Source organism: Marmota monax, unplaced genomic scaffold, assembly GCF_021218885.2.
Source record: "Marmota monax isolate L192 unplaced genomic scaffold, Marmota_monax_Labrador192_F-V1.1 WCK01_AAM20220418_F8-fsc00174, whole genome shotgun sequence".
NCBI classification, from domain to species: Eukaryota; Metazoa; Chordata; class Mammalia; order Rodentia; family Sciuridae; genus Marmota; species Marmota monax.
Window position 1 is genome coordinate 854,470 of NW_026694860.1, and position 26,063 is coordinate 880,532.

Sequence of the window (26,063 nt, forward strand, 5' to 3'; positions counted from 1 at the left end):
TAGAATGTAGTTTCATGTGAATAGAAATTTATGTATTGTACAGATATGTGTATGGCTAGAAAACATTAAAGATGCAATAAATAAATCTCATGGAAAGTGTTTATATTCTTGGGTTTAAATGAACATAATGTTTTCCAGTCTTTCAAATGATCCAATGATTAGTTCTGCCACTTGCATTCCTTTAAACTGTTAAAATGCAGCTCCCCATAAAAAGAGTGACTAGATTCAGGCTAAGGCAATTCATTTGGCATTTGTTGAAAAGTTTAGCTTGATTAAAGTTACATAAAATTGTCACTTGTTTGACAAGATTTTCATAAGTTCACAAGTTCTCTTTTGTGGATGTGCACTGTCAGTGTGTGATTCACTAAACCAAACCCATTCTGAGTGTCTACTTTACATTCCATTTTTTAGCTAATAATTTGATTCTGAATGCAAATATTAAGTTTATTATCTAAAGCACAATAACTCAGACAAGCTTTTAAGTATGTCTCCCATTTACTTGAAATTTTGAAGTGAGTTGAAAGGTTAGGGAGCTTCCTCAGTTGCTATCTTTACCATTGTATAATGTCAAAACTTGGCAGAGGCAGAAGACAAAGTCTCCATAGAGAACCCTGATACCAGGAGCCATGCTCAAGTTGAGAAAGTCACTGTTCTTGCTTTTGCCAACCTTAGCTTTCTCCCTCTCCCCCAGTAGGCTTTTAGTCTTCTTCCTGACTCAGATTTAAAGATGTGAGATGCAGAAGCCAATTGTAAAGGTTGACATTACTACACCATAAAAACGGGAAATGCCTGATGCTGACTAAAGTCAAGCAGTTACAAAGGTAAAACATATTTAACCCCAATTTAACTAGATTTGAAGAGGCAAGAGGAGCAATGCCGTTTCTTAGCTGTGGAAGTAAGAACTGGGAACATGATCAAGTTTCATCCAGGGACAGTAAGCAGATTAGTAATTACAAAATGTGGTCCTGGGTGGAAGAGAATTTAAATCTTGAGATCTGTATTCATCAACTCTTACTGCTCCTGCCTCGTTTCCTGCATGACTATGAATGAATAAGGACCAGAATAACCCCGCCAAACTATACAACGGTTATCAAGATATACCCACTTAAAACATGCATAAGGGCCTTTTTAAAAGGACTATTTTTTTCTAATGGTAAAATATAAGGGAAAATCCTGTATTGACAATGAGACACCCTCAAGTGCTAAAATACATGCATCCTGCATGTGGCAATAAATGACGAAAACAAAACAAATAGAGAATGAAGATGAGGAAAACATGCAGTTAGGCATATTTTTCCAGGTACTCAGACAATGGTGCACTTACTGGAAATTTTCAGGCTTCTTGTTTACCTTCATTATAAGAAACTCAGAGCTTGGGAAGCTGCCTGTTGCAATAGGTGAAAATAATTCTGTGGTTTTGTTATAATTTCCTTCATCTGTTTTGTAAATCTCATGGAAATTAATTTTTCCCTCTGTTGTTTCCTAACGATAGTGCTATCAGAACCTTGAATACCTAACTTTAAAATCATGAAACTCAAAGATACATTGGGTTTCCTATTACTATGCTAAGTTAACATTAAATGGATACCTAATGTAGATATTTATTGCACTTGGCTGAGTTACCAGATACAATTAGAGGATATTTTCATGGTTAATAGATGTTCATAGATCAACAATTTTTTTTCCTAAAGTCTGTATAATAAAGATCTTCTTAATTTTTTTATTTTATATTTTGTTGGTACTGAGGGCTGAGTTTAGGGCTTCATGCATGCTAGCCAAGTGTTCTACCACTAAGCTACACTTCCAGAGCTCTTCTGAATTATTTCAATAACTGCTTTTCTTAAGGTTATTTGGCTAGTCCAAATATTAATAATTTTGCACAGAATTTTGTAATGTGCCCAATTATAATGGTAAATATATTTTCTTTCAGGTCTTTCTTAGTCTCCATAGATAACACTATTATTGTGTATATCTATTATTGACATTATTATGTTTCTAACTTAAAGGGGACTGAGTACACCATGCTCATTGCCACATCTCTATAGTCATATGTAAATTAACAGTAGAAAGGAACAGATAAAATCCTTTCTCTCCCAAACTAATATCTCTGAAATATATGAAGTATCACTGAAGCTATCTGTAATAGCAGGAAAAAAAAATTGATTAACTGATTTCGTGAAATATTTTTCTTTTTATCTAATGGTTCTCTAATCTATTTTTAACACTTAAACTAATGTGTTAAGAGACATATACTTACAGTTTAAGTTTCTATTGATTTTTTTAGATCATTGTAGATTCTCATGCAATTGTATGGAATAATATGAGGAAACTTGTGTATTCTTCACTCAGTCCCCAATAACCTGTTCCCTCATAATTGCGTCTTGCAGAATTGTTGTATAGCACCACAGTTCATGATATGGTCAAAATGAGGAACATTTCCATCACCACCAGGATCTCTTACTTTGCCCTTTTATACTTCCACCCTCAGGTCTCCTTTTCCCATCCTCTATTTAACCTCTAGAGACATTGATCTGATCTTTATTTTTTTATATTTGTTTTCCATTACAAGAATGTTATATGAATGGAATTGGATAAATAGCCTTTTGGGATTGACATTCTTCATTTGATATCACTTCCTATGGTTTCATCCATGCTGCTATGTGTATTAATATTGCTATACTTTCTTTAAAAAAAACATTTTTTAGTTGTAGGTGTGGACACTATACCTTTATTTTATTTTTATGTGGTGCTCAGCCCAACATTGTCATACTTTTTATTGCTAAGTAGTACCTCATAGTGTGGGTACAGCATAGTTTGTTTAGGTACTCACCTATTAAAGGACATCATGGCTATTTCTAGTTTGAATTGTTTGAAAAAAAAAAACTTTTAAAGATTCATGCACAGGTGTTTGTGTGAACAGAAGTCTTCAGTTTTCTGGAATAAATGGCTAGGTGTGCAATTCTTGAATTTCACGGTAGTTACATTTGTTATTATCACTATTTTTTTCTTTGATTTTAGCAATTTTGATAAGATGTTAATTATTCTGATTGAATTACATCATCAGACCAGTTTAGGAAAATCCCCTGGTTTACAATGTTGAGTTTTCAAGTGACTAATATGATTATATATAGATAGATAGATGGTGTCCTCAAAAATATTTTGTATTTTTCAGTAAATTTATACAGTTCTCATTATACCTGTTCATATATATTTGATGGGTTTTAGTGCTTTTAAAGTAGTTTTTGAAATTTTATTTTCTATTTGCTGAAGGCAAATATTGTAGAAATAAAATTTTTGTACAATAGCAATTTTGTCATTTCTTAATTATTATGTGAAGTAGATTTATTTCGACTTTCTATTTATACATTAGAACTTTTGTGCATAATAACAAGGTAATTAGTATTTTTTCTGACCATTTTGCCTTTTGTTAATAGGCTGTGACCACCAATAAAATGTTAAAATAAAACAGATATTGGGAAAAATTGTTTAGTTCTCAGTTTGGGAAAATGTTCATATTTCACAATCAAATGAGACATTTTCTGGTGTTTTGTGGGTGATGATTCTATTAGACATTCTTGTTCAGATTAAAGTGATTTTCTTTTATTTCTAGATTGCTGAAAATTTGTAATGAAAAATTGTCATAGAATTTTATCAAGTGCATTTTCTACATCTATTTCAATGACCACCAGATTTTTCTCCCTTTGCAGTCAGTGTTACACAGTTTACACAATGATTTTTCTAAATTTTAAAAACTACCTTCAGTTTTCATCATCAACGCTACTTTGATGTATGAAAATTTGTATATATCACATGAGCTAACTTGATAATATTTTTATTATAGTTTACTATTTTCCATGGAGAAATTGAATGCCAATTTTTCTTACTTACAGTATTTTCTTCAGATCTGAGTATCACAATTATACTGGTCTCATGAGAAAATTTGTGAACCATGTAGGGTTTTTTGTTTATTTGTTTGTTTGTTTTCTGTTCCTCTAAAGATTTTGCATAATATTTATAGGATTAGGAGGTATTATTCCTTAATTGTTTGTGAGGAAGATTTTTATTTTTCAGAAAATTTTTAATAATCATTCAATTTATAACAACTATAGAATTATACCGATTTTTTGGCATCAGTTTTGAGATACACTCTCTTTCTAAAGAATTTACTCATTTCACCTACATTGCTGAATTAATGTTTTTGGTATCTATAGAGTTACTACCCTTTCAAGCCTGATATCAGCAGTATTTTTCTCTATTCCTTTCTTTATTATTCAGATTTGAGCCTTTATATTTCCTTTATTTCATAGTTTTTCTCTAATTCATGTTGTTCTGACACTGTTTTTCATTCTACCTATTTTCTTTGGGTTAGTTTTGCTGAGTTTCTTGAGAAGCAAGTCTAGTTATTGAGTCTAAAACTTTTTGACTAAATGTATCATTAAAGCCATTCATTTTGAAGTCCTGTATTCAATATATTCCACAGGTTTTTTTTATTGGGGCATTATAATTATACCTAGTAGTTGGATTCATGACGAACATGATTTGGTTAATCTCATTTTCCAGCAGCATTTTTTACCTCCTCTTTTTCAGTCCCAGATTTTGCTTGTTCAACTCTACTGATCTCCCATCTATCATCATCATCATCATTATTATTATTTTATTAGCACATTATAAATATATATGAAAGTAGGACTCATCGTAGTTTATTTGTACATAGACACAGCATAATTTGGTAGGTTTCATTCCCCAGTACTTCCTCATTAGCCCATGCTTTTTGGTATACTGCTGTGTTATCATTAGGTTGAAAATACTTTAAAATTCCTAGTTTGATTTTTTTCATTGTTCAATAGATTTTCTAAAATAATATTACTAAATCTTCAGCCATTTTTAAATTTTTTGATGAATTTGTAATTCATGATCTGGTTAATTCCATTATAGTCACAGACTATATTTGAAATATCTTAATATTTGAAATTTTGTTAAGATTTGTGTCCTGATTCAGTACATCATCAATTTTGTCCAGGTTTTATGAATCTGTGAAAGTAATGTGAATACTTTCATTGTTGGGTGCACAGTTTTAATTATATTTTTATAGATTGCTTTATAGATAATGATATGTTTATTTCCAAACAAAATCTCAAAGGACATTATTTCGTGCAAAAAAAAAAAAAAAAACTGTTCTTGTTACAGCTTTACGAAGTTGAACGATAAAAAGAATAGGAATCTTTTCATTTATTTATTTATTTTATATCAAATTTTTTGTTTGTTTTTTGTGTACTATTTGTAATAGAAAAAGAAAATAAGTGAAGATAGCACTTCCTCAGTAAGGGAAAGGACATAGAAAGAGAGGTAACAAATACTTATTGGCCCAACCCCAGCCCTAATGCAAATTAATATTTTGCCAGTTTTTTAAAATATATTTTTAGTTGTTGGTTGACCTTTATTTCCTTTATTTGCTTAAATGTGGTGCTGAGAATAAAACCCAGTGCCTCACACATGCTAGGCAAGTGCTCTACCACTGAGTCACAACCCCTGCCCAGTTTTAGGTTTTTAATAAAGATAACTTACATAGATATTTTTCACCCTTCTTCAATTCCCATTTGATGCCTGCTTTCCCAGCTATTACTCTGCACTGATGGGTGTATACTCTGACATTCATCTTTCTTAGCACTCTGTCTCTTCATCAGTCAAACTGTTTTATTAGTATGTGTAAACTGTAAGTGTATTGGGATTCACTGTGATATCTTCATATGTGCATGTGGTGTGCACGGACCAACTCTTAGATTCCTTTGTCCAACCTTCCTCTCCTCATCCCTCTGAATCTTCAGTAATCATTATGCTGTTTCCCAGTTGACTTAAAAAGTGCCTTTTTAACTGTGAGGTTAAATTATGGGGTCTCCATTTCTTAGAATAAATTCCTACCTCTGTCTCCTAAAGTCTTCTTCCTAGCAATTTAAGGCAAATGTTGACATTATTTTCCAAGCCACAGTTAAATCTGAGAAAATGGGGTTATAGGTCAGACTATTTTTAGGAGATGTTATTTTGAGAATAAATTCAAAAGTGTCATTCTTACAGAAAAAGAGAAACTTAAAAAAACTTTAAAAATATATCTACCTTCCATCTCTTTGTCAGTGTTCATTGTGCACAAATTCAGATGATGGAGTGCAGAGGTGAAAAAAAAAGATCCACATTCACTTTTTGTTTATGCAATTCCACAGAAAAGTGGAGAAAAACATGTCACCCCGCCTTTGCAGGAATACGACCTTGCTTATTATGACCTCTATTTAATTGCTGGCTAATTACTCCAGGCACATTTGTAGTGATGTCGGAGTTTGCCATCATTTTCTGTTAAGTGTTCTGCATGGCACAAGCCTCAGGAAGGACTTATGTCACCACTCTCCTTTGACAATTTTGAATGTGACATGACTGCTCATGCCATCTTTTTCTGGCCTCTTTTTTCCTCCTTATTTTCCTTTCTGCCACACTATCCCTTCACATATTTACTCCTTTTCCCTTTGTTACTCAATGAAATGGAGCATGCCTACGTTTCCCTGTGGAAGCTTCCTCCCCAGCCCACAGTGAACTATTATCTATTGGTACATTATATGAATGCCATTATTTTTCCACTATGTTAACTTTAAGTGCCTTAAGCTGAGTTTGTGAAAGTGAACTTATCATCAAAGCTGTATATCTATAATTTAATAGATTGCTTATTCATTCAGATGTCTATAAGATTTCCCAGGGAGTTTCACAACTTATGCCATTTTAATGAAACCCATCACATCTAATGTTCAGTGGAGAATAAACTAGATACTATTCAGAACAATCAGTGCCTACAAACACTGAAAAGAGGAAATGCGTAAGAATTTAGTGAAGTTTTTGAAGATATCACTTTTCAATTCCTTAATTCTGATCTTTTTCTACTCTTTTTCTTTGTGGTATTTCTTTGTTTTTATTGGTGATTTGATAATTGTACATAATAGTGGGATTCAATAGGCCATATTTGTACATGCACAAAACAATTTGATCAATTTCATTCCCCAGTACCTTATTGTTCCCTCCCTTCCTCCTTCCTACTGACCTGCTTGCTTTCTACTCTGCTGATCTCTGATTATTATTATTATTATTATTATTATTATTATTATTATTTTACAATTGAACATATAAGCAGGATTCACTGACATATATTTGTACAAGGACATAGCATAATTTGGTAGATTTTTTTCTTCACTACTTCCCCATGCTCTCCCATATTCCCTCCCTCTTGATCCATTTCCTCCACTCTATTGGTGTTCCTTCTATTTTTGTGAGATCCCTTTTTTATTATCTATTTATCTATCATCTACCCATCTATCTACCTATCAATCTCTATTTTTGTCTCTCTATCTCTGTCTCCCTTCCTTCCCTTCCCCCTTCTCTAGCTTCCACATATTAGAGTGTGTGGCTTTCTGAGTCCGGCCAACTTCAATTATCATGATGTTCTCCAGTTCTTATCTCTTGCTTTCCACTAAATGCCATAATTTCCACTCCACTCCTCCTTGTGGCTGAATAAAACTCCATTGTGTATATATACTACATTTTATTTATCCATTCATCTGTTGATGGGCACCTTTACTAGAATTTTAATAATGCTTCACATTTAAGTAACTGAATTTATTTTGATGTAAAGTCCATCAGTATGACTTGGAATTGATCTTAAGATGAGACAAATAACAGTTAACTAAAACTCCAATGTAAGTCATAAAACCAAGCTCTAGAATTGTATTTTTCCCCAAAAGTATCATAAGAAGACTATAGTAATTCATAGAATATTGTGGCACATGCTCATAGTTTACTTCTTAGTGACATGTCCTTTATAGGCTTGTAACCATATACCCCAATACTGTGCATTGGAGAGCTCTGTAGATCATCACGACTCACAACCTGATGGTACATTCTTTGGGATATTTCTAGTAAGCACATGGACTTTTTAAAATTTCAGCAGTTAAATCAGGGATCAGCCATGACTGCTCTTAACTTGTTGTTATTCAGGGTTAAAGAATAAAAGCTCATTTTTAAAGAGCAGATATTTAATTTTACCCTTTTAAAATGAATGTATATTAATTTTAAAAAGTGAAGAAAATTCAAACCATGGCCAATCTAGAAGATGAAAAGTTTGGTTCTATTTGGGCAATATTGCTTAACTCCAGGCTAATTGCTGCTTTTCAGAACTAAACAACTCATCACTGCTTTTCTGCCTATTATCAATATTATAACCAAAGCATTTACAATCCTTTAGAAAGAAGGCTTCTATTTCTTTAATCTCACCTTTCCTTTGTCTCTCCTTATTGTTCTACATTTTCCCCTTTTTTCACTTCTCCCACATGTTCAGTAGATTAAATTATTTATCAGAGATGGCATTAAGTAATTTCTTGTGCTTATATGACAGAGATAAAAATTCTGGGCCTTTTAAACCACTTCCCTTTATGGATGAGTTTTATAGGCAATCTGTGCATGGAGTCAGGAAAGAATGTGGAGGAGCACAAGACAGAGTGAACTGGCTTTGGTCCAGTTTTCATAATATTTAGCTGAGTAAAAACTATCTGAGTCTCAAAAACTTCTTCCCTTATTTATCAAAGCAGAGATTACCTCAACTTCATTGGGCTGATGCAAATATTAAAGGGTATACTATATACAAGTTTTTAAAAAGTTACTAGTATATTATTATTTTGTTGATATGCTACTAATAACATAATACTTGAGACCAGATAATTTATAGACCAGAAATTTATTTTCTCAAAGTTCTGGAGCCTGGGGTGTCCAAGAGTAAGGGAAAGAAAATTTCAATTGTCTGGTGAGGGCTGTATAGCCAGGAAAGGAGGATTGCTGTATCCTTACGGAGAAAGAGTAGAAGACCAGGCAAGCTGGCTGAATGCTGCATGAAGCTTCTTTCCTAAGATGCTTAATGCTAGAAAAAAGGGAGGCACTCTCATGACCTAATTATTTCTTAATCCCTACCTCTTAATAATATCATATTAGCAATACGTGAATTTTGGTGATGATGCATTCAAACCATAGTAATTATTATCAGCTGTATATAGTTAAAACAAAAGTTAGAACATCAATGGAGAGAAATGGAATGAGATGAATGTTTATTTACTACTCTGAGCACATTCAATAATAAGAAATTTTGCAGATTAATGATTATAAATTACATGCTTCTGAAAAATTTGATACATATGTGTATGTGTGTATTCATGTATGAATGTACATTACATTTACATAATCATATTTAAATGACAGTGTTGGATAGAATACAGGTAGTTGGTACTTACCAAATAAAAATTTCTGTAATGTAGCATTCTGCCTCAAGTGAATTTAGGCCACAATCCTACAAGACACATTTCTGAACAACACACTCCTGTATGCAGAAATCCTGAAAGATCAAGCTCCCAAGTCTAAAGTCCAAAAAGATCAAGATAATTCTGGAAAAAATAATTTAAAATATAAAAGATATTGATTTATAGTTTAAAAGAAATTCACTTGGGAAAAAATATGACAGAATACCCTGTAGGCCATAATAGAATAGTATACATGTTAAATAACATCATTGTTTTTTTTCAATAGCAGTGTACATGTTTGTGCAAGTATAAGCACTAAGATATACAAACAGCATTTTCACAGGTATAACAGTTATATACAGGTAAACTCTATCCATAAATAAATAGTTTAAAAAGCAAAAGGTATACATGCATATTACTTTTGTTAGTAATTGTGCTCACTCTGCTTTATAACTGTGATCATCTGCAATTCTGTGATGGACAATAAAATTGATTAAAAATAAACAAAACAAACACACAACCCCAATATGGGTCACTGTGCAGTCACCTAAACAGACTATATGAAGGAATTTTATCATTTTTATCATTCACAAATGCATATAGTCATCTCTTAATTTTTATGTGCATGCACAATACTCAGGATTTGTGATAAGGTTCTTTTGTAGAGTCAAGTTTGCAAAAATTTGCAAAAACTGCAAAAAAGAAATTAGAACTCTCTGAAAGCCTTTACTCAATTTGTACCTCTAATAATGGAAATGATGAGAAGATGAAACATATAGATTAGAAAATAATAAAAAAAATAATGTTGATAGTTTAAAATAGTGGGAAAAAACCTAAAATGAAAAAGGGCAAAAAAGGTGCATTGCAGGGATAGACAATCGGTAATTTTGTAGAGATGATCCATAAGATTTGACTAATTTTCAAAATTTTTAACTACATTTTGAAGTCTCACAGCAGAATAAGTACCTGTTTTTCTTTTCTTCTAGGACATGGCTTTCACTGGAGAATATGTTTGCCTTTTTTTTTTTTTTTTGTGGCATTGGTCTTTTTCAAATTCTTCTAGGACATGATGTACACCCACATGAACATTCCTCCTTAAATTTTCTTTTTGCCATGCTTCTATATTGTTTTGGGTACATGGAAATCCCCTTCACATGTACTGATGGACAGACCATAAATTTTGCAGAAACCATATGGGTAATCAATAGCAACACCATCATATATGTGTTTTTTTAAATCTTACTGAGCACAAAATTATTTCAAACTAGTTAGTAATTTTGTTGTCATCTTCAGGAAAAAGCATATTTAATTCATTCAAAATTACTGCAATTTCATCTTCTGGAAGGAAAGACAATGCAAACCAATGACCCAGTTTTAAACTGACCTTATAATCATTGCCATGTGATGTAGCCAATCCCATCCCTAGAATGTATCTTTTAAACCCCTCTTATATATAAAGTTTTGATTCATGGGAATTGCAGTTTTCTGAATTTCAGCTTTCATAGTTTCAACAACCAGAATTTGAATCTTTAAGGATTGTAATTTTGAGATTTAAATTATAAGGATTTTGATTCTTTGAGATTTCATTCTCTGGGATTATGGCATTCAGGATTCTATCTTCTGAGATTATGATTGGCAATGGAATTGAGTCTTGTTTTCTTTGGTGCCATACCCTAAATTTTGATGAGTGCACAAAGATGATAAAAGAGACTTTGCAAAAATCATGTAAAAACAGAGTAGGCTATTCTCCACTAAAGTAAAGTGCACTGCATTGCCTCACAGGTGCAAATGTGTGTTGAGGTGTCAGATTGCCACAGATGTGTGAACTTGACAAGTTACTTAAGCTTTATGAGTCCCAATTTCTGCATCTTTAAAAAGTTGATAAAATCAGCATCTACTTTTTAGAGTTGTTATATATGTTAAAGGAATTAAGTGTACATCAGTTAACACAGTCCCTGTCAAGGCAGAAAATTACCAGTGCATGTTAACTATTAATTTTTGTGATTACAGTCTAGGTCTTCAATGATGCTCAGAATATAAAATCTTTTCATTGTATTTTCTTTTATTAATAGTTCTGATTGCATATAGGAAAGAGTAAAGATATCCATATTTTCAAGACATTGACAGAATCCTGTCTGTGCTATTCAGCACAGTAGCTATTAGCTATGTGTGGTATAACCCCAAGAATAGGATCCTAGGGATGGGGTTGTAGATCAGTGGTAGAGCACTTGCCTAGCATGTGTGAGGCACTGGGTTTGATTCTCAGCACCACATATAAAACAAATAAATCAATAAAGTCCATAAATAACTGATAAAAATATTTTTAGGAAAGAATAGGATCCTAATTAGAATAAGTTGTACTCATCAAAATACAGTCTACTGTCATGTTTATCTAAAAAGAACAAATAAAACGATTTTAATAAATTTTTAAAAAGAAAGAATTAAGTTTGCCATCTTTAAAAAAAAAAGTAACTGTATCTACTATCACCCTGCTTCTTCCTTCTCCAAAGCTCCTATTTTTCCCTCATCTTATTCTTTCAGTCCCTTCCACCAAAGGAAACAGATGATATCTTCATTATACTAATTGAAAAGCATGACTCCCTTACCTCACCAGGCCATCAATATGAGCTAAACAGTTTAAATATTAATGATGGAATTAAGTGTATCTGAGCTAAATTTGGGTTATCCCAAAATTAATTGTGGTGTCAGATATATGTTTGTAGAGTTCATTTAAAATATCTTCCCTTAGCAGTCAGAAAAATGCAAATCAAAACAGCATTGATATTCCATCTTACTCCAGTTAGAATGGAATCATCAAGCTTACAAATAGTCAATGCTGGCAAGAATGGGGGGTAAAATAAACTTTCATATACTGTTAGTGGAAATGTAAATTGGTATAGCCACTGTGGAACTGAGTATTGAGGCTCCTCAAAAAGCTAAAAATGCAACTACAATGTGATCCAACTCTACCACTTCATGGTGTTTATCCAAAAGAGTTAAAACAAGCATATTTTAGAGATAACATGCATACCTGTGTTTATCACACATTTCACAATAGCCCAGTTATGAAATCCACCTGAGTATCCAATAACACCTGAAAGGATAAATAAAATGTAGTATTCATACACAATTGACTTTTATTCAGCCATAAAAAAATGGAATTATATCACTTGCAGGAACATTGTTGGACCTAGAGAACATACTTTTGAATGCAACAAGTCGGACTCAGACAAAAAAAGGTGTCATATGTTTTCTTTTATATCTGGTAACTAGGGGGAAAAGACAGGAGGCAAAGGGAGGGTGCCATGAAGATAGAAGAGACACAATTATAGAGGAAGAGGATCAGGAAGATGGAGTAGGGAGGGGTGAGGTAGGTATTAAGAAGTAAAACTTATCAAGTTACATTTTATGTATATATGAATACACATCAATAAACCTAGTATTCTGTATAATTAATATTCAATAATAATAATAATAAAGTTATGGGTTAGCGGTATACCTTTGTGGTAGAGTGAATGTTTAGAATGCACAAGGACTATGCATTCTATCCCCATCGTCCATAAAAAATCAAAAACCTAAAAAAATCAAATATAAAAAGACTGTAATAAATGAGAATTCATCAAATATATTTAAACCCATAACCTTATAATAATATTAAAAACTATTTTGTCATATTTGGGAATGATAGAAAAAAAGTTATTTGTACAATTGTAAATGAAGAAAAATAATCCACCCAAAAGTTGCAGATTATATTTATAGTCCTCTATTTCATAAAAAGTTTATCAGGTAAAATAGGCATCTTACAGATATTGCAAATTCTGCACAAGCTTCTTCGAATGCTGTGTGACCACTTAGATGCTCAGGACGAACATTGTTTGAGAGGCATATGGCAATCACTTTCATGATATCTCTTAACCCCATCTTGCAGACACTTCTAGTCACCCACTACTCTTTCATACTTTTGTTTCTCAGAGCATGCATTATTTTTAAATTTATTATATATTTTTCTTACTGCTTTATTTTTTTTTAAATTTCAATCTCTTCCCACTGAAATATAATCTTCTTTAAAACAATAAACTTTCCCTGTTTCTTCCCTAATGTAGTATCATAATCTAGGAGAGTCTCCAGCATATAAAAATGTATTTATTCAAAATGTCTCTACGAAATGAATGACAAAATAATTTGCTTTTCATAGGGACTTTACACTTTCTTTGTCTCATGCCATAGAGGTGCACTATCCATTCATTTGCCTATGTTGATTTGACATTTCCTGTTGGGTAGGTTATTGGTACCTCAAGATCAACATTCCCAAATGGAACTCCTAATCTTCCCTGAAATTTACTCCACTCATAACTTTCCAATCAGAGTTAACATCACACTAGTTTTCCTATTGCTTAGGTTAAATAGAGACATCCTTGACTCCTTTCTTCTCTTATAACCATATATCATATATATTTTCCCTAAAGTAGACGCTACTGACTCAACCTTCTAATTATTTCCAGATTTTAAATATGTGTAATCACTTCTACTATTATGCCAGTGGCTGGAATTTTATTTTGTCTGGATTATTTCAAAACACCTCTAACTGGCCATGGTGCCTACTTTAACCTGAACAGTGTGAGATTGATGCACTCTATTTATAACAAAACCCAAAGCCTTAACTAGGATTTACAAGATTGGTAACCTCATGTCATCTCCTTCCGAAATCATCACTTGCCACACTCCCAGCCACACTGGGCTCTACTATTTTCATATCTTATCAAATATAATCCCATTACTGGACTATTTACTTATTTTTGTCTTTCTAATGGCATGGAAAATTTTTTCTCTAGATTTGTTCCTGGAATGAGTAGGTCTTACAAAATTTATGCTATGGATTTTAGACAATACATCTTTACTTGTAAAGTGTAAATGAAAATTCTTTCATTTATACTCTAATAGTTTTGTAGCAAAAATATACTTGAATATTAATTAGGTTATATATTATTTAGGTCCTAAAACTCCACTGCATTGATTTGTAAATGGTGATGTTGAAAAGGTTTAAGTGGCTAAATATGTCATTATAACATAAACCAAATGAATGGAAAATCCGTATTGACTTGGCAATACTCACTGGACCTATGTTTCTCACATTTGAAATAATATCTGTCATGCAATGTTTAAAATACACAGCAATTCTATTGGATTTGTTTCCTTTTTCTTTATAAATTATTGAGTAATTGTCTGCCAACATGTCAAAATTTGTATGCTGAACAATAGTGAAGTCAGGGACCATTTGTACATACATGGTTAGTGTACCCCCACTCCCCCACACCCTGCTGGATACTATATATACATATACATATACATACATATACATACATATATATATATATATATATATATATATATATATATATATATATATATATACCTATGTTTATTTGACATTAATAATTTTTAAAAGTATAATATTAAAATATATATGTATGCATATACATATATATTTCTTAATTCTATTTACCAAGAAGCTCTAAAAAGCAGTGATATTTCAGTAACCACAAATACACTTAATATCTAAAAAGTCCAAATGTCTAGATGTTAACTTCAAAAAATAATTCATTTTCTATTTAAAGAAGTGGGCTCCTTTGAGAAATGGTTGTTCCAGGGCTACCACATGCAAATTCCCAGATAATTCTGGGACTCACTATAATATTAATTGTAATGAAGTGCTCAAGAAAAAAAGGATGGAAAAGTGCCAGAGAAATATAGAAGCACAGTTGAAATCTCATATTGGTCAAACCTAAAACAGTTTAAACAATTAAAACTCACTGCGTTGAATTATTACTCAGTTGAAACATATATCAATGAATATCACTGAGATAGATGAATATTTAGTAAAAACAATGGATTTGGGAGAAAGTACAACTCCTTTGCTCAGTATAATTCTCCTTAATAAATATAATGGAATAAGGAAAGTAGAAAATCACTATTAAAACATCATAGTAGTGATGAATGCAAACAAGATTTATAGATGTCTGATTAAGTTATTGGACAAAACTTTAAGAAAAAACAGGAAAATTTCGTAGTCTTAAAGTATCTCACACCAAAAAAAAAAAAATATGGTAAAGAAAACAGACAGATATCACTTTAGCCAAGCAATAAAAATTAACATTGCAGTAAAAAGACATATAAGAACATCATGTACTCTTGTATGATGTAGTCAGAAGGAAACATAACTTATGTGACATTCTCATAATTTCAACAGCATTATGAGAAAACCTATACAAACTTGAATTTAGTAACATTGTGCAAAATACAAAACCACTGTCCTTCAAAAGTGAAAATCACACAATAAATAAGTAAATACCTAGGAGTTGTCACAGACTGAAGGAAACCTGGCAACTTATTGGAGGGATATTCTTGGTTACAGACTAGAATAGAACACAGGCATTGATGGAAAATTCATAAAATCTAGACAAAGTCTATCAGAGCTAATAGGATTGTGCCAATATTACATTCTCAGTTTGGGTAATTGAATGATGTTTATTTAGATCTTAATGCTGGGGGAGCTAGGTAAGGAATTCTTTATATGATCTTCCCAAATCTTATTTAAATTCAAAATTATTTTTTAAAAATCTGTTTTGTGTTTTTAAAACTTTTCTTAGATTCTCTCACTTTTTGTGTCTTCACATATGATTGCATGTTCAAGGAGTGAAGCTTTACCAAAGTAACAAAAATCCTTACCTGTAGGTGAGAGAGCTAGTAATTCTCAAGTTGGCTATTCTTCTCCTCTCCCTCTCTTTTCTAATTAGTTTTATATTACCTAAGAAATTGGAATTGGAGGTAAACTAAATAAGCTAATGCTCATCATTGCATAATTTATTTATCCTATTTTTAAAAGAAGTCCTATCTAATATATTTTTCTTAGTGCTACACTTGAATGTTGGGCACTTGATGGGTACATTTTCCTAATCAAGGTTATATGGGTTTTAAAAGAGGAAAAGTACAACCATGTTTACTCAATCTCCAGGTTGCAATATAATTAAGTGAATTAGATTGAAAATGCTGTATGATGAATTTAGTTAGGTCATTTGTTAAAGAGAAGTGGGATTGGATAATCTCTATGATCCCTTCAATCTTTACCTGCCTGTGAGACATTACCTATAAATGCTATAAATAGGTTCAATAGAAATAGGTTGCACTGATTTATGTTGTATAATTTGCTAGGACTTAGAAGCTCTCATACTTGATATGTAATTTTGAATATCTGCAAATTATTCTTAGTCAAGAGCTTTGGAGATATCCACATAAGATGGTTGAAATTATTAATCTTAGTTTTCCTATTTAGATTATTGGACTCTTGAGGCCAGATGTATTTTGTAGATTATCAATAATGACACTACTATTTTCCAGCAATTCTGATTTTTTTCTTGGGTTGGAGGGACTGGGAATTAAACTTAGGAGCACTCTACTACTGAGCCACTTCCCAGCCCTATTTTGTATTTTATTTAGAGACAGGGTCTCAACAAGTTGCTTAGCACCTTGCCTTTGCTGAGGCTGGCTTTGAACTCATGATCCTTCTGTCTCAGCCTCCCAAGTAGCAATTTTGTTTTGATGCAGCTACTTAAAGGATGTCTTCTGGCAAGGCCTATCTTCGGATTCCTGTTTTTATATACCATCTGGAAACTTCATCTGGTACAGAATTTTAACCGTCACTATTTAAAAATAATTGTCCATTTAAGCTATACGAGTACCGCCAGACCAAGGAAATACCCTTACCACATGTTCTACTCCAAGAAGAAAGTATAAAATACTTTCATGTGTTCCTTCATCCAGAACATTCTTCTAGGGGCAGATACATATTTAATGACAATGAAGAATATGTTTTTTAAAATGATTCCTATAATATATCAACTGAAAAGTTCATTTTAAATGTGAAAAAGAAGTCAATAGACAAGACAAAATTTAAATAGTTTTCTTATTGAATAGCTAGAAAAAGAGGATAAAACATTTTTTAAAAAGGAAACAGATACTCTGTTAATCCTATAATTAAAAATATTAAAATCACATGTACCATGAAGAGTAATGAGAAGTTCTCTAGACAGAGCCTAAAGTTGCATTCAGATACTGCTCCTAACTGGCACTGTGGGGTTAGACAATTTGTATAACATCTCTAAAGCATGCTCTTCCTCATCTATAAAGTGGAGAAAATAAAATACTCCTTCAAAGAATCTTTTTGGAATTATGTAAATTTTTTGACCTGAGAATTTTCAGGAAAATCCTGGCATTTGAGAAACTTAATTTTAATTAACTGTTGTAGTTGGGACGCCTCTGCTGATGGTAATGAATGAGGATACTGTTGAGTCATTTATTAGTATGTTGCCTTTGAGGTAGTTACAGTCCTGGTTGTGAAGAGGTGATCTCCTGTCACTTTGTTATCTTATTCACAATTTGAATAACTGTTTTAAGTAATTGAATCTACATTAGAATATGTACCAAAACAATTGAAAATATACCTCTAAGATGAAGCAATAAATGGACCTAAAAGACATGATACACACTTTTTCTACTTACATGTATATTAATTTGCTATGTTACTTATTAACATGAATTTGTCTTACAGTATGTTTTGTAGTTAATGTAGTAGTCAATGAAGGCAATGACACCTGTTTTGGAATTTCATAAAACAATGTTTTATAATAGTTCATGAGATAATAGTAGATGTAAGTACATTAAGTCTAATTTTCATCCTTATTTGTTTATTTATTGTTATTGGGGATTGAACCCAAAGTTCTCTACTATTCAGCCAAATCCTCAGTCCTTTTAATTTTTTCTTTTTTATTTTATTTTGTTTTAGACAGGATCTCACTAAACTGCCTAGGCCAGTTGTGAATTTAGGATTCTCTTGTCTCATCCTTTCAAGTTGCCTGGATCATAGGCAGCATGTTCCATTACTCTGTGCCCATCTGGAAACATTTTTTTTTAAAAAATAAGCATTGTTATGAATCAGCTTATTTCACATACATTTCTCAAAATAATGTATTTAAGTGCAAATGTTTATCTACATTTAGTGATCTACTTTTAGTTAAGAAATATCTACGGATTTTTCTTTTTTTTTGCACTTAAACTAACAAAGAAAGCATTATTTCATAAATATTTCTCATTCTGAGGCTAAAACTAATATTTCTTCAGTGAAAACTTTCTTATTTCTGTTTCTCTGTGTTTCTCTGACTTTGTAAGAGAGAGAGAGAGAGAGAGAGAGAGAGAGAGAGAGAGAGAGAGAGAGAGAGAGTCGGTTTCAGAGGAATAAAGAGTAAGTAAATTGTATTGACTTTTTGTCAGTCATGAAAATAAGAGGTATTTCTATTATTATGTTTTATCCAGAATATTTTTTCCCAAAACTCCAAGCTCCTCATCACTTAATGGACACATTATTTTCCAAAGCTGTTGATCCAATGGAAACTGACTGCCTTCCTACTTTCTTGGTGCATCTGGGCATCTATTCATATCTCACTTGCTCAGGACAGCTCTAGGATGGACATAGGGTGCTCAAGAAGCACCAGTTACTTCTTTGCTAGAGACACAGCTTCTAAATCATGCACTGTATTATTTAAATTGATGGAATTGTGTCTCACTCTTGCTTTTCAGTCATATTGATAGTGTTGCTTTTGCATTAAGATTTGATTCTGTCTCCAATGGTTTATTGTTTGTGGTTGAAAGAAGGCAGCTCCCATTCTTTGAAACTTCAGGGATCAATCTTGAGTGTTTGAAATGTTTGCTTAAACCTTCTTTGCTTAATCAGGCTTTTAGCTGATTGCTCCACAGCTCAATGTTTGTGTTATGCAGTTCTATTGGGTACTGTTATAAAGCACTCTATGAAATGTTGCTGAAATGTACATTACTATCCAGGGGGCTTATTTTATTTGGCCATATTCTCATATCTGCATTGGAGCACAGTGGGAAGCACTTAAGGCATTCTTCTTCAAATTGCCAAAAAATTAAAGAAGAATACGAGCTTGCGAGATAATTTTCATTAACAGTGCTTGAGAATTGTGTTTAAGATTTGCTTCATAGCTTCATTTAAGTCATTACTTTAAAGTCCTTTATCATTTTGAAGTACATTCTGATGTCTCTATGAAAAAGAATCAAAACATTGCAAAATAACCAACAAACCAACCATATATGTAATAACCACATGTGATAAAATTACTCTAAAATTTAATTAAAAAGTCTGATTGGCACCCTCAGTCCTCATGTGTAACTGAATAAGATAAGGAATAAAAGAGTACACTATATAATTGCTTAGAGTCGGGGATCCAACATGGCGGCGAGAGGGGAGGCAGCGCTTTCAGTACCTCCTCAACAAAGGGGTCAGAGAGACGCATGGATACGCTTAGATATGACCTGCTGAGAAACTCCTAGCAAAATTCCATTAAAGAGAGACCGGCCGGGAATTGGAAGGATTTTTGGAGGTGACAGTCTGCGCTAGACGAGTGAATCTCCGCCACGCAGCGCAGAGGTCCAGACCCGCCAGCCGCTGCCCGCGCGACTCGGCGACTGTCAGCTGCCTGCACGCGCCCCCGCGTCAGGGCGGATAGCCTCGGGGCGCAGCGCAGCAGGAACGGTGCAGGGACTCTAGGAAGAGGTCTCTCGCCAAGCCTTCATGAAATAGCAAACCGGGAGCTGAAACCAACCAGAGACAGACCAGTCCCACCCCTCCCTTCAGACACTCTGGCAAGGAGCCTGGGGCCTGCCATAGCAGAGTGGTGACATCACCAGAGTTCCACCGACAGAATTCCTTCCCAGCGGAATCCACATTAGCAGGTGTGTGACTCCCACCCCCTCCAGATACAAGCAGCCAGGAAACCACCGGGGGCGTGTCTGTAGGGAAGCAGAGGGGATTCCAGATCCCCACCTCCCCTTAACACCAGCGGCGACACCCAAGATCTTAGCCGCCAGTTTCTGGGGGCGTGCCCACCAAAGGGGTCCTGAAAAATTAAACTGTTGGTTCCCAGATCACCCCACCACAGCACTGGGGCTTAATTGAATGACAGAGAGGGTGTTCATCGTTCGGGATATAGGACACGCGGTGGGGCTGCAAGTGTAATCAGATCCTTGGGGAACGGCCTCTGGTGAACAGGACCTGGCTGGCTGGCTGGGAGGAGGAACAGGGGGAGGGGCCGGATAAGTGAAAGGGCTCTGGACTAACAGCATTGAGAGACTCCCAGGAGCCACCGTACAGGGATTTCTGTCAGCACATAGAGGGCAGAAGCTCAGCTCAGAGGGCACAGCTCCGCCTATTGAAAGAGAAGAAAATGGGATTCAGCCATAGAACAGGGGATACCAGCATGGCAGAGATCTGATGTCATCGGAGAGCAGCCGAGGAGAAAACTTCATCGGTGCCAGCGGCGACGGAAACAGTGGTCCCCTGGTAGGGAGGGTGAGTCACAGATACCCGAGTCTCTCTCGCTTTGTCATCGAGCCAGAGGCGAGGAGAGGGGCCGCAGCCCGCGCCCACAAGGTAGGAAGACCTGCGACCAACCTGCAGATCAGGCCCAGCGGTCTGCAGGCGTGGTAAGAGGGGCAGGGCAGAGCCACCGCCCGCGCTGGCAAGGTAAGCAGACCTGCGACAGACCTGTGGATCAGGCCCAGCGGCCTGCCAGCGTGGTACACACTTCACCCCAACTGGAGTAGGGGCAGAGCAGAGCCTTAGCCCGCGCCCAGATCAGGCCCAGCGGCTCGCCTGTGTGGTGGTCAAGTGACCCCAATTGGAGTGGGGGCGGAGCGGAACTGACACCCTTGCCCACAAGGTGGGCAGACCTGCGACCAACCTGCAGATCAGGCCTAGCGGTCCCCGGGCGTGGTAGGAGGGGCAGGGCAGAGCCTTCGCCCCCAACTGCAAGGTAGGCAGACCTGCGACAGAACAGCGGATCAGGCCCAGGGGTCCGCGGGCGTGGTAGACACCTCACACCAATTGGAGGAGGGGCAGAGCAGAGCCCCTGCCCGCACCTGCAAGGGAGAATTTTCAACTATACAAGAGCAATATACATATATAGGGGGGGGAAAAATTTCAAAAACACAACAGTTTCACCAAGAAGAAAGAAACGCAAGCAGTATGAAAAGACAAGGAAAGAAAGGACTACAAGCAATGCAGGTCAGCTCAACTTTAGAAGAGGTAACAGCTGCAGCAGATGGAATGTCAGATAAAGAATTCAGGATATATATGCTTCAGATGATCTGGAGTATCAAGGAAGAAATTAGACAGCAAAATCAGACAATGAAAGATCACTTCGACAAGGAATTACACAAACAAATCCAGGAAGCAAAGGATCAACTATACAGGGAGATAGAGGTTATAAAAAACAAACAAACAGAAATCCTAGAAATGCAGGAAGCAATAAACCAACTTAAAAACTCAATTGAGAGTACTACCAGCAGAGTAGAACACTTAGAAGATAGAACATCAGACAATGAAGACAAAGTATTTCAACTTGAAAAGAACATAGACAGCTCAGCAAGACTGTTAAGAAACCATGAGCAGAACATCCAAGAAATATGGGATAACATTAAGAGACCAAACTTAAGAGTCATTGGGATACAGGAAGGTACAGAGCTCCAAACCAAAGGAATGAGCAGTCTATTCAATGAAATAATACGAGAAAACTTCCCAGACTTGAAGAATGAGACAGAATCCCAAATTCTAGAAGCCTACAGGACACCGAATGTGCAAAATTATAAGAGATCCACACCTAGACACATTATAATGAAGATGCCCAACATACAGAATAAGGAGAGAATTTTAAAAGCTACAAGAGAAAGGAAGCAGATTACATTTAGGGGCAAGCCAATCAGGATAACAGCTGATCTTTCAACACAGACTCTGAAAGCTAGAAGATCCTGGAATAACATATTTCAAACACTGAAAGAAAATGGGTTCCAACCAAGAATTGTGTATCCAGCGAAATTAAGCTTCAGGATGGAAGATGAAATTAAAACCTTCCACGACAAACAAAAGTTAAAAGAATATGCAGCTAGAAAACCATCTCTTCAAAACATCCTCAGCAAAACATTACAGGAAGAGGAAATGGAAAATAACAATGAAAACCAACAGTGGGAGGTAGGACAGTAAAGGGGGGGGAATAATCAAAGAGGAAAACAAACCATGTTTAGTAACATAAATAAACAAATATGGCTGGAAGAACAACCCATATCTCAATAATAACCCTAAATGTTAATGGCTTAAACTCACCAATTAAGAGACACAGGCTAGTAGAATGGATCTCAAAACAAGACCCAACAATATGCTGCCTACAGGAGACGCATTTGATAGGAAAAGACATACATAGGCTGAAGGTGAATGGTTGGGAAAAATCATATCACTCATATGGACTTCGGAAAAAAGCAGGAGTGTCCATACTCATATCAAATAAAATAGATTTCAAGCCAAAGTTAATCAAAAGGGATAAAGAGGGACACTACATACTGCTTAAGGGAACCATACACCAACAAGACATAACAATCATAAATATATATGCCCCAAACAATGGTGCAGCTATGTTCATCAAACAAACTCTTCTCAAGTTCAAGAGTCTAATAGACCACCATACCATAATCATGGGAGACTTCAACACACCTCTCTCGCCACTGGACAGATCTTCCAAACAAAAGTTGAATAAGGAAACTATAGAACTCAATAACACAATTAATAACCTAGACTTAATTGACATATATAGAATATACCACCCAACATCAAGCAGTTACACTTTTTTCTCAGCAGCACATGGATCCTTCTCAAAAATAGATCATATATTATGTCACAGGGCAACGCTTAGACAATATAAAGGAGTAGAGATAATACCATGCATCCTATCTGATCATAATGGAATGAAACTGAAAATCAACGATAAAAGAAGGAAGGAAAAAGCATACATCACTTGGAGAATGAACAATAGGTTACTGAATGATCAATGGGTTATAGAAGACATCAAGGAGGAAATTAAAAAATTCTTAGAGATTAATGAAAACACAGACACAACATATCGGAATCTGTGGGACACATTGAAAGCAGTTCTAAGAGGAAAATTCATTGCTTGGAGTTCATTCCTTAAAACAAGAAAAAACCAACAAATAAATGATCTCATGCTTCATCTCAAAATCCTAGAAAAAGAAGAGCAAAACAACAGCAAAAGAAGTAGAAGGCAAGAAATAATTAAAATCAGAGCTGAAATTAATGAAATCGAAACAAAAGAAACAATTGAAAAAATTGACAAAACTAAAAGTTGGTTCTTTGAAAAAATAAACAAAATCGACAGACCCTTAGCGATGCTAGCGAAGAGAAGAAGAGAGAGAACTCAAATTACCAGCATACGGGATGAAAAAGGCAATATCACAACAGACACTTCAGAAATACAGAAGATAATCAAAAATTATTTTGAATCCTTATACTCCAATAAATTAGAAGATAGTGAAGGCATCGATAAATTTCTGAAGTCATATGATCTGCCCAGATTGAGTCAGGAGGATATAGACAACCTAAACAGACCAATATCAATTGAGGAAATAGAAGAAACCATCAAAAGACTACCAACTAAGAAAAGCCCAGGACCGGATGGGTATACAGCAGAATTTTACAAAACCTTTAAAGAGGAACTAATACCAATACTTTTCAAGCTACTTCAGGAAATAGAAAAAGAGGGAGAACTTCCAAATTCATTCTACGAGGCCAACATCACCCTGATACCTAAACCAGACAAAGACACTTCAAAGAAAGAAAACTTCAGACCAATATCTCTAATGAACCTAGATGCAAAAATCCTCAATAAAATTCTGGCGAATCGGATACAGAAACATATCAAAAAAATTGTGCACCATGATCAAGTAGGATTCATCCCTGGGATGCAAGGCTGGTTCAATATACGGAAATCAATAAATGTTATTCACCACATCAATAGACTTAAAAATAAGAACCATATGATCATCTCGATAGATGCGGAAAAAGCATTCGACAAAGTACAGCATCCCTTTATGTTCAAAACTCTAGAAAAACTAGGGATAACAGGAACATACCTCAATATTGTAAAAGCAATCTATGCTAAGCCTCAGGCTAGCATCATTCTGAATGGAGAAAAATTGAAGGCATTCCCTCTAAAATCTGGAACAAGACAGGGATGCCCTCTCTCACCACTTCTGTTCAACATAGTTCTCGAAACACTGGCCACAGCAATTAGACAGACGAAAGAAATTAAAGGCATCAAAATAGGAAAAGAAGAACTTAAATTATCACTATTTGCAGATGATATGATTCTATACCTAGCAGACCCAAAAGGCTCTACAAAGAAACTATTAGAGCTAATAAATGAATTCAGCAAAGTGGCAGGATATAAAATCAACACGCATAAATCAAAGGCATTCCTGTATATCAGCGACAAATCCTCTGAAATGGAAATGAGGACAACCACTCCATTCACAATATCTTCAAAAAAAATAAAATACTTGGGAATCAACCTAACAAAAGAGGTGAAAGACTTATACAATGAAAACTACAGAACCCTAAAGAGAGAAATAGAAGAAGATCTTAGAAGATGGAAAAATATACCCTGTTCATGGATAGGCAGAACTAACATCATCAAAATGGCGATATTACCAAAAGTTCTCTATAGGTTTAATGAAATGCCAATCAAAATCCCAAAGGCATTTCTTGTAGAAATAGAGAAAGCAATCATGAAATTCATATGGAAAAATAAAAGACCTAGAATAGCAAAAACAATGCTAAGCAGGAAGTGTGAATCAGGCGTTATAGCGATACCAGACTTCAAACTATACTACAGAGCAATAGTAACAAAAACAGCATGGTACTGGTACCAAAACAGGCGGGTGGACCAATGGTACAGAATAGAGGACACAGAAACCAATCCACAAAACTACAACTATCTTATATTTGATAAAGGGGCTAAAAGCATGCAATGGAGGAAGGATAGCATCTTCAACAAATGGTGCTGGGAAAACTGGAAATCCATATGCAACAAAATGACACTGAATCCCTTTCTCTCGCCATGCACAAAAGTGAATTCAAAATGGATCAAGGAGCTTGATATCAAATCAGAGACACGCCGTCTGATAGAAGAAAAAGTTGGCTACGATCTACATACTGTGGGGTCGGGCTCCAAATTCCTCAATAGGACACCCATAGCACAAAAGTTAATAACTAGAATCAACAAATGGGACTTACTCAAACTAAAAAGTTTTTTCTCAGCTAAAGAAACAATAAGAGAGGTAAATAGAGAGCCTACATCCTGGGAACAAATCTTTACTCCTCACACTTCAGACAGAGCCCAAATATCCAGAGTATACAAAGAATTCCAAAAATTAGACAATAAGATAACTAACAACCCAATCAACAAATGGGCCAAGGACCTGAACAGACACTTCTCAGAGGAGGACATACAATCAATCAACAAGTACATGAAAAAATGCTCACCATCTCTAGCAGTCAGAGAAATGCAAATCAAAACCACCCTAAGATACCATCTCACTCCAGTAAGATTGGCAGCCATTATGAAGTCAAACAACAACAAGTGCTGGCGAGGATGTGGGGAAAAGCGTACACTTGTACATTGCTGGTGGGACTGCAAATTGGTGCAGCCAATTTGGAAAGCAGTATGGAGATTTCTTGGAAAGCTGGGAATGGAGCCACCATTTGACCCAGCTATTCCCCTTCTTGGTCTATTCCCTAAAGACCTAAAAAGAGCATGCTACAGGGACACT